The sequence below is a fragment of the Ceratotherium simum genome, chromosome X, assembly GCF_057802395.1.
Source record: "Ceratotherium simum simum isolate JZ-2026a chromosome X, ASM5780239v1, whole genome shotgun sequence".
Lineage (NCBI taxonomy): Eukaryota > Metazoa > Chordata > Mammalia > Perissodactyla > Rhinocerotidae > Ceratotherium > Ceratotherium simum.
In genome coordinates this window covers 70,786,754-70,796,671 of record NC_141940.1, presented here as the reverse complement: position 1 = coordinate 70,796,671, position 9,918 = coordinate 70,786,754, and the positions used below count along the sequence as shown (strand labels likewise).

The 9,918-nt window shown below is 39.0% G+C and overlaps 1 long non-coding RNA gene across 24 annotated transcripts in view; it reads right to left on the bottom strand.

Annotated features, from left to right (window-relative positions):
• Positions 1-1,395: 1,395 nt before the first annotated feature.
• LOC106803822 (uncharacterized) overlaps positions 1,396-9,918 on the bottom strand; it is a 69,468-nt gene continuing 60,945 nt past the window's right edge. For 19 of the 24 annotated variants that reach the window (XR_015550422.1, XR_015550424.1, XR_015550423.1 and 16 more), the window contains one exon: positions 1,396-9,837. This is a non-coding gene — a long non-coding RNA (uncharacterized LOC106803822). The remainder of the gene's footprint in view (positions 9,838-9,918) is intronic. The other 5 variants (XR_015550440.1, XR_015550443.1, XR_015550435.1 and 2 more) reach the window with 5 other exon arrangements.

Here is a 9,918-nt window from a genome sequence, read left to right as displayed (position 1 = left end):
CTATATTCTTAGCTTGGATACTTAGCTCATTAATTTTCACCCCCTCTTCTTTTCTAATATAACTATTTAAGGCTATAAACTTTCCTCAAAGCATACTTTCACCATGTCTCACAGGTTTTTATATGTAGTATTTTCATTATCATTAAATTTTAATTATTTCAAGACATCCCTCATTTCTTCTTTGATCCACAAGATATTTAGGAATGCATTTTAAATTATTAAATATATGTAGATGTTTTATTTACATTCTTTATTAATATATAACTTAATTGCAGTGTGGTAAGACAACATGGATCCTATGATACCAACACCTTAAATCAGTAAATAATTTTTTATGGTCTAATGCAGAATCAATTCTTGTAACTGTTCCAAGTATGCTTCAAATGAATTATGTTTTCTGTAATTTTTTGAAGCAGAAGTATATATATTTCAATTTCCATTTGGTGAGGCTTATACATTGTGGTGTTTAAATCTTCTGTATGCTCTTGATTTGTATATGTTATTTCTCAATAATTGAAAAGAGCTATTGAATTCTCTCACTTGGATTTTTCAATTTCTCCATAGACTTCTATTAATTAATATTTTGTGTATTTTGAGGCTATTTTTAAGTGTATATGTAATATTATGTAACATTTTCATGGAAGTGACATCCCATCACCTTTGCCATTATCCTATTGGTTAGAAGCAAGACACAGATCCTGCCCACATTAAAGGGGAGGAGATTTACACAGTGTAAGGATCATAATGGATCTTTCTTTTAGATCTACTCTTAGAGTCTTACTTACACAATAAGTATTTGTTATTATTAAACACCTCCCGGATAATACAACTAGCTTAGAACACTTCAACTCCATTTATACCCATCCCAACTTAAATTGTCATGTATTTGACAAAGTGGACTTCATCAAATTAAAAACTTTTGCTCTGAAAAATGCACTGTTAATGGAAAGACAAGCCACAGACTCAGAGAACTTGATTCCAAATAATATATCTGACAAAGGACTTCTATCAAGAATATATAAGGAAACCTAAACACCCAACAATAAGAAAAGCAAGAACCCAGTAAAAAAGGGGGCAAAAGATTTGAACAGACAATTCACCAAAGAAGATGTTCAGATGACAAATAAGCATATGAAAAGATGCTCAAACTCATATGCCATTAGGGAATTGCAAACTTACACCAAAATGAAATATCACTATATACCTAGTAGAATGGCTAAAATTTTAAAAAAATTATGATAATACCAAGTGCTGATGAAGATGTAGAGCAACTGGAACTCATCTATTTGTGGTGGGAATGCAAAATGATACAGAAACTTTGGAAAAGTTTGGCACTCATTCCCACTCCTAGGCATTTACCCTCTAGAAATGAACATTTATGTTCACACAAAACCATTATCCGAAAGTTTATAGCAACTTTATTCATAATCACCAAAAGTGGAAACATCTCAAATGTCCATCATTTAGTGAATGGATAAAAAGCTGTGGTACATCCAAACAATAAAGTACAACAATAAAAAGGAATGAACTGTTATTACACATAACAACATGGATGAATCTTAAATGCATATTACTAAGCGAAAGAAGCTAGACCAAAAGGTCTACATATTGCATGAGTCCATTAATACGATCTTCTGGGAAAGGCAAAACCATAGGGATCAAGAACAAATCAGTGGTTTCTAGGGTTTGGGAATGGGTAAAGAGGTTGACAACAAAAAGAGCAATCGAGAAAAATTACTAGTGATAAAAGTGTTCTGTATGGTACTGGAATGGAAGAATACGTGACTCTGTATTTGTCAAAACCCACAGAATTATACACCATAAGACTGAATTTTACTGTATGTAAATTAGAAATAAAAATCTCTAAACCAACAAATATGTTTTTGACTATCAAATGAGCACAGATTTTAAAAAGGCCATGTTTTGATGAATGTGCGTAAAAATATACACATTTATATACCACTGATGGGAATGTAATTTGTACAATTATATTGAGGACAATTCAAGAACTGTCCAGGTACCCTAATAATGCTCTCATCATTCAAACTCAGTAATTCTAATTACACAAATTTATTCTGAAGAAAACATTAGAGATGCACATAAAGATTAATGTACAATGATGTTCATTACATTTTAATTTTATAGGCAAAACTGGTAATACCCAAAATGTCCAGCAGCATGGGATCATCTAAATAAATTTTGTTAGATCCATATGAAATACTATGTAACACCTAATATTGTGTTTTCAAAGAATGCCAATGACATGGAAATATGCTTGGTTATTTTCAAATGAAAAAAGTTGAAGAACATATACAATATGAAGTCAATTTTGTTTTTAAATTTTGTTATACACATTTTTTATAAAAGTGTAAAAGGAAACACTCTAACGTTCTGAGTTACTGTTTTCTGGGTTATAAGATTATAGGTATTCTTTAATTTTTAATTTATACCTTTCACTTAATTTTTTACCAATTAGTTGTTACTTTTATCATCAAGAAAAAAAGTTTCTTATTTTGAAAAAACAAACAAGACCAGCCTAATCCAGCCAAGCCCACGATCTTTTCAGTTGCTATCTTCACTTAGAAGGCTATACTTTTGTTCCCTGGATGCTTGTTGTCCTCCTGCTCCTTCAGGTACTGGACTCATTGCAGATGAACACCTGTCAAAGTGACAGAGATTGGTAGCATCTCTCCAAAAGCATGAAACCTCTAAGTTAAACTGCTCTAGTCAGCCACAAGCTGATACTGGTATCAATCTCCATGACCCATGTAGAGAATAGACGTCTTTAAAAGCTGTAATATCCATCTTACGTAATTGGAATTTTCCCCTCTTCTAAATCGCTTCTATGAAAGAATCTTTTATAATCCTTCTCCAAAGCAGCTCTTCTTTTTATTTTAGATATTCCATCACGCTCTGGGGAATGACAAATAATAGCTAGAAGCATTGACCTTTCATTGTACTGTTTCTTTATGTCATATCTGGTGTTTGGGGTTGCCTGGAGCCATTCTGCTTACTGTCTCTGGCCCATCCATCCTATTAAAAACAAAATACTGAGCTATTTGGTACTACTTGTGCTATCTCCTCTGTCGTTGCTCCCTTTAACACCCTGTCACTGAACCACAGTTCTTCTAAGTTGCAAACCTTGTACTGGGATGTTTTTCAATAAAGGTCAACAAAAATCTCCACAAATGCAGCCCTACCTGAGAAGAGTGGCTGGCAGTGACTCTCACAAGTAGCAACAAAGTAGTGCAGTGCAACAACTTATCTTCCATCTACCTTAAAAAATTACGGGTTATGAAGCAAGTCTCAGTGCATCCTCTTTGAAAGGATTTTACGACCTCCCTCACTTTCCTCTTCTCCCTCCCACCATTCCTAATGGCAGTAAGGAGTTCAATCCTATTTTCACTCACAAACATCAGGGATCTCAGGTTTGCTTCCTTCATTCATGTAGGCTTCCAGGTCCAATATCCACTAAAATGTCAAGCATTTGTTACTCCATTATGGGATTTCATAGCCTCCCTCTTCTTCCTCTCTGCCCTCCACTCCTTCTCTCTCCTTATATCCAGAGAGAAACATGGGTGTCACTCCCAACACTCACTGAGACTTCATTCACTCATTCACAATAAGGCTCCTCCCAGATGTGGGCTGTCACAGACATATGGCCTGGGTGAAGGAAAGGAAAAAACACCTGATGAAACCTATCAGGGTGGGGCAGGAAATGAAAGGTGGTTAGTAAGAGCAAGGAGTGCACTAGAAGGACTCGGAAGAAAGGAGAGGCAAGGCTCAGGATAAGGCACCAGAAGGTGTGACCAAGGGTGTCCTGAGGAATCACTAAGAAGGTATTTGAAAGGCACAAGACTTTCCACTTCCCCCATGCCCTATTCTGCCCACTCCCAAAACAGACAAAATGTAACCAGGGCCCCTGATATTGTTTCCTATTAAGATATAAGATTTCTGTCCTTATATACCATAAATCTTAAGACAAGTCCTAATCTCTGATGACCAAGTCAGAAGGGGGGGTTGGGTTGGGGCAAGCTCTCCTACTGCTGTTTCATAATCAGGTGAGACATCAGGGGTAAATCCTGAGGCTGGAGTCAGTAGGGTTGTTGGCCTTGGCTACAGCTTCTCCCGTGGCTGCTATGAGATCAGGTAGGAGTGGGTATCAGGTTGATTAACGTGAGTATTGTCCAAATTCAGAGGCAACTATGACAAATTCAACCCCAACCTTAGCATCCATGCCTCTCTGGGTCTTAAGAGATGTGAAGAAGGAAGTATTAATGAAATAGAGTGACTCCCAAGGACATATACGTGGGCTAGAAAAGTGCCAGAGGAAGTCATGGCTTTTGTTTGCTTTCATCAGTGATACCTTATTCATGGGGCTGAAGGAAAAAGAAAGAATATGAGCACAGAGATAGGGGTTACTTTCAAGTCAATTGACTGTTTTCCTTCCATGAAGCTGGGGTTCTTTGTTGCTAAAACTCAAACTCATCTCTGGTAGCCTATATTCCAGCATTGGAACTCAGCAATTTTTGACTGTTGGAGGCCTAACAGGGCAAGTATTATGCCATATTATAAGGATTTTCTTTGCTGTGAACATGGAATGCTCTTTATGGGAAGTAACAGTTCATATACACACATACAGTACAACTTCTGAAAAAAGAAAGGAGCTGAGAGGGCTAAGCATGAGATTGAAAAGAGCAACATGTGGTCTGGAGAGTCTCAAGAGTGATCCCTCTGTTGAGTCATGCTTTGTGAAGCTGAGATGAAGAGAGGCTGCAGTCACCCTCTGCTCCTTTCCTTTTCTTCTCCCTCACATGAAGTCTTCTACCAGTTCCTCCTGAGGAATAAATATAAAGCAGCCCCCACAGGAGGGGTTGGGCTGTCTGAGGGCCTGGTCACTAAGGCAGTGGCTCTAAACCTTGATTAGAATATTGACTCATTTAAAGACTATAACAGAAGAAAAACCACTATATGCAATGTCAGAGGGTTCACAGAGACTCTCTTCTCCTAAACTTTACCTTCCAAGTCCAAGGGCCATCTCTCCACATCAATTTCTAGCCCTCCTTCCCAACAGCACAGGAAACATCTACAATATGGCCACTAAACTGGATGTATCCTGACCCTAGAAGAGCTTTTACAAAGTGGTTTTGTTATTCACCCATTGATGTGAGCTTTGTCTACCCTTCATCTTAAAAGCTCAATGTGTCTTGTTCTAGTTAATCAATATGCGTGTTTTTAAAGTACAGTGCCTAGTTTTTTCCAACAGCAGTACTAGCTCACTTCTCAACTCAGAGACTCAGAAGCCAAAATACATTGTGGAACATAGCCAAAAAAAGTTTGTACCATGTGATGACGTTAGGTCAAGGTCAAGGAAAAATTCTGATCCTGAAGAAATCTTTTTATGCCACTTCAAGCTGACCAGTCCGCTGATCTTTCAAAGAGTTAGGAGATGGCCACAGGATTCCATCAGTGCTAAGGGCCAGCAGCTCCCCTAGCTGTCCTTGCCTAGGATTGCTGCTCATCCTCTCACACCTGAAATGTGACAGACCCACATAGCAAGGTGCCGGGCATAGAGCAAGCACTCAATAAAGGAGGGAATCATTTTAGCTGGGCATTCTGCCAGTCAACACCTCAGTGCAATGTACAAACCATAGTTTTTGTATCTCCTAATAATCCCCACCACTCTTCTCAGGCTCGTACTATCCCACTACATCCTCTCTTCTCTTGGATCTGCAGTTGCCATGTGCCAACCTCCAGATCATTCCTCACTGAAGCCTATCGTACCTGGCCCACAGTGTTCATTCCCGGCCCAGCTTCTGCTATAGTCCTGGGTCACCTCAATATCCATGTAAATGACCATCTGACATCCTAGTTTCCCAGGTATCTTGATCATTCCAGTTTTGAAATCTTAACATTCCAAAACCTACTCTCTGATTACAGGTCCTATCATTCCAGTTTTCCAACTACTCAACACCCATCTTGATCACATTAAGGCCTCTTTTTGTACACAGACTCTGAGCTCACTTCCACCTTTCTTCCATACAGTCTGGCTTCTCAAGTCCATTTCTGCGTAACCTCTCTCTTGCTAGCTGTCCACTCCTCAATCAAGGTAAATTACAGGCAACCAAATGTTACTTGTGACAATGGCCCAAGCTTACTTTATATTTTCCTGAGTTTCTAATCAAATTTCAAACTAGATTCTCACTTTGATATACTATAAGCTCTCCTGATAATAGCCCCACTCCAGCCTTTTGGCCTGGATATTTCTTAAAGATTCTGATTTGTCTTCATAATCCCGTCCCTGGTCAGCTTCCTCTCCATTATCTACCTCTACAATTACAAATCTTCAACACCCTTATCACAAATCTTCAACACCCTTATCAAGTACTCTTCCTTAACTCCTATCCCTATCTCTATGCTCCAGTGAAGAGGTAATTCCTTTCATCTGAGACTAACCCTCCACCCATGTCCTAGAGCCATAGGTTTTGCCTTCCTATCTCTACCTGCATCATCTTTCAGGATCTTATTTCATCTGTTATCATCTCTCTCTCCCACATCTACAATGCCTCCCTTCTCAGTTCTTCCTGCCCCACAGTCTGAAAGTATACTCAATTTTCTCCCATATTAAAAAGGAGCTTATATGACTCATTGTAGGGTCCTGGAATGGTTAACTTGTATTCTAGTTGTCACATCTCACAGAAAGAAGACTTCTCATGGAGCAATAATGATTAATCACACTAAAGAAGAAAAAGGAAATGTGAGCCTCTTGAGCGGTGAACAGAAAGTGGAGGCCTACCTGTCAATGTAGTAAAGGGATACAGCTGAGGTAAAGTTGAAAGGGGAAAACTGTGAATATCAGCCACAGGAGCAAATCCAAGACTGTGAGGATAAAGTTTCTGATCAATGATCACTCTGGTCCTACCCAAGGAGCAACTGGCAGCAATTGTAGTAGCAGTAGTAGCAGTAGCAGCAGTAGCAGCAGCAGCAGCAGCAGCAGCCACGCAACATCTACAAGTAGCCAAGACTAAAATGCAGGCATAGAAACAGTATTTCATGGAAAACACAATATTAAATCACATATATGTGGCACTTGTGCTGCTACTCCCCCTTCTCCCACCCTCAGCAAACATCACTAATTAGTTATAACCCTCTTTCACACTGAGCTGAGACCTGGCTTCAGAATCCTTTTTATAAGACATAATCAAGGCAGGCACTATCAATCAATTGGAGATAGTACTTGAGATGAAATATATTTGCTATCCTTGCACTACACAGAAAGGTCCTCAGCAAAAGAATTAGAAGATAGGAGTAAGCTTCAGGAGCAAGCATATTGAAGACAGCTTGTTCGTTGTAGGCAACTGGCGGGGACAAGCTGAGCTCATGGAGATCACAGAGCAGGCGCCCAATTAATGTCTGTTGATGATTCATTTTTTCATTCAACAAACATTTAATGAGGCCTACAATGTGCACTGGATTAGGCACTGCGAATACAAAGATGAATAAGGCACTGTCCTTGCACGTAAGGAATTTAGAGTCTGGTAGACGAGAGCCATAGACACGGACAATGATAATACAACCTGATAAGTGCTAGGACACTTAGCAGGTTGTATTATATCCATCCGAGTAGGATTTCTTCAGAAGAGCATAACTCCAGGTTGCTGTTGGATCCATGAAGTCCTCCCAGCCACCAGGGCCTGCTGTTGTTTCTGTCACACGGTGAGTGTCCCAAGAACTAACAATGATAGCTGTAATTTATAGAGCACTTATGACATAACACTTTACAAATATCCTCATGGAAACCCTGCAAATTAATTATCATGTTAGATGAAGTGAGGTTCAATGAGGTTAAGTAACATGCCTTAGATCACACAGCTAGTAAGCAGTCGAGTCAGGTTTCAAATCCAGTTTTGACCAACTCGAAAACATTTTTCTACGTTTTTAGGATAACCTTTATTCATGTGTAACACAACTTTTCACAGCTTTCTATTTGGAAATAAGAGCAAAGGCAACAGATTAATGATCAGGACATAGACAAAATTCATCTGGTTTCCCAACCTATTTGGCAAAGAAAAAAAAAAGAAAGGCAGAGAAATGAATTCACACTAGCATACCATTGAAAATCTTGAGGTCAGTTTGTTTTTCTTTCTTTCTTAAACCCCAACATCTTCACTGATGATGTAAAATAGAAGCAATTCTAGTTAACTATCTTCTTTTAATCCTTGTCATGGTCAACATTATCAGCGGCAACTATAGTTGATACAGCATTTAGCATATTCCAGACCTGTTCTAAGCAATTTACGTAATCCCATTAAATTCTTACATTCGCCCCCTCCAATCACTGCAAAAAGATATTATTACTCCTATTAAATAAGAGGAAACAAAGTCCCAAAGAAGTGAAAAACCATGCTCAAGACCACATTGGTAAATATGGGAGCAGATCTGAGCTCAGGCTATCTAGTCCCAAGGCCCAAACTCTCACTAAACTGCTTTGCTGTCCTGCTCAGGGCTTCCTCTCCCACCCTTTCCCCTACTGCCCTCCGGATGGATAGTTACATAAGGCCCACCGAAAATACATCAGGTTTACTTAAATATAATCTACCATTAATCATTCTAGTCACAGAAAGCCATTCTCTGAATCCCCAGGGTCACTACTCTGAGCCTTAAGTGGAGAATTTCCCAAAGAACATTGTGTTTATATTGCTTTGAGAAAAGAGAAAATAAACAATGGATATGTTTAGATTTTTAATTATTGAACATATTTTTTCCTTGGAGGTGTAACCATAAACGTTTATAAATCTCTAAGCAAAATAAAGCAATTGAGACAATAACAACTAAGGCCATTTCTTCCCTGAGTGGGTTTTAGATATAAACGCCTCCACTTTTGGTAAAAATCCTCTGGGAGACGTGACAGTGAGAGTAGGCCTGCTGCTGCTAAAGACCGGGAACTTAGTAATACTATAAGAGGTCTGCAGCTGTTCAGACGTCTTCCTGAGAATCAACATTTCTTAAACGGCTGTCCCCCAAAAAGAAACTTCCAAAATCTGTGCAGTCAAGGCCTGGCCCAGAAGGAACCAATGGCAACGCCCATCTAAAGAACATAAGAGGATCTTTCATCAAGGCCAGGGTGGGGTAGGGGGATGCACATTTGCCAAAGTCTGAAAGCCTTGATTTTTCGCTCTTCTCAACCTTAATTTTCTCATGTTGTATTATGTCTGTTTTTATAACCTCTTATTTGGGAGGTAATCCCTTCTTCTCTACTCCCACTCCTTCTGGCCTTAGATCATTTATCATCTTAACTACTATAGTATCCTTCTAACTGATCTCCCTGTCTAGATTTGAAAATCTTCCAGAACTCTATACTACTGCCAGAGTGACCATCAAAAGCATCCCCTTCTTAAAACACTCAAAATGAAACCCAAACTTCATGGCATAATATATAAGGATCTATGCCCAGTCTACATTTCCAAGCTAATTTCATGAACTATTTGTAGTTCCAATTCATCATCCTATTTCCAATGTCCATGTCTTTGCTTAGAAGGTCATTCTCTTTGTTTTCTGCCTGGTCAAACTTTACTTTTTTTAAGAATCAACGTAAGCATCAGTTCCTCCAACCTCTGGCATCTCCAGACTCAATCAAATGATTTCTCTTCTGAACCCCACAGCACCTTGTACATACCTCCATTGTAGAGCATACCATACTGTTGCAATTATCTGTGTACACGTTGAAGTCTCTCACTAGACTGAGAACTCCTTGAGGGCAGGAACTGTGTCTAATTCTTCTCCATATCCCCATCACCCAGCACAGTGCCTGGCAGCTCAAAAGGCAGTAGAGAGAAGCTGAAGATGCAGGAGAGAGAACAATAAAGCAGTATTTTTGAGGTGGGGCACAATACAAATATGCTGAATGAGTTGAAGCTA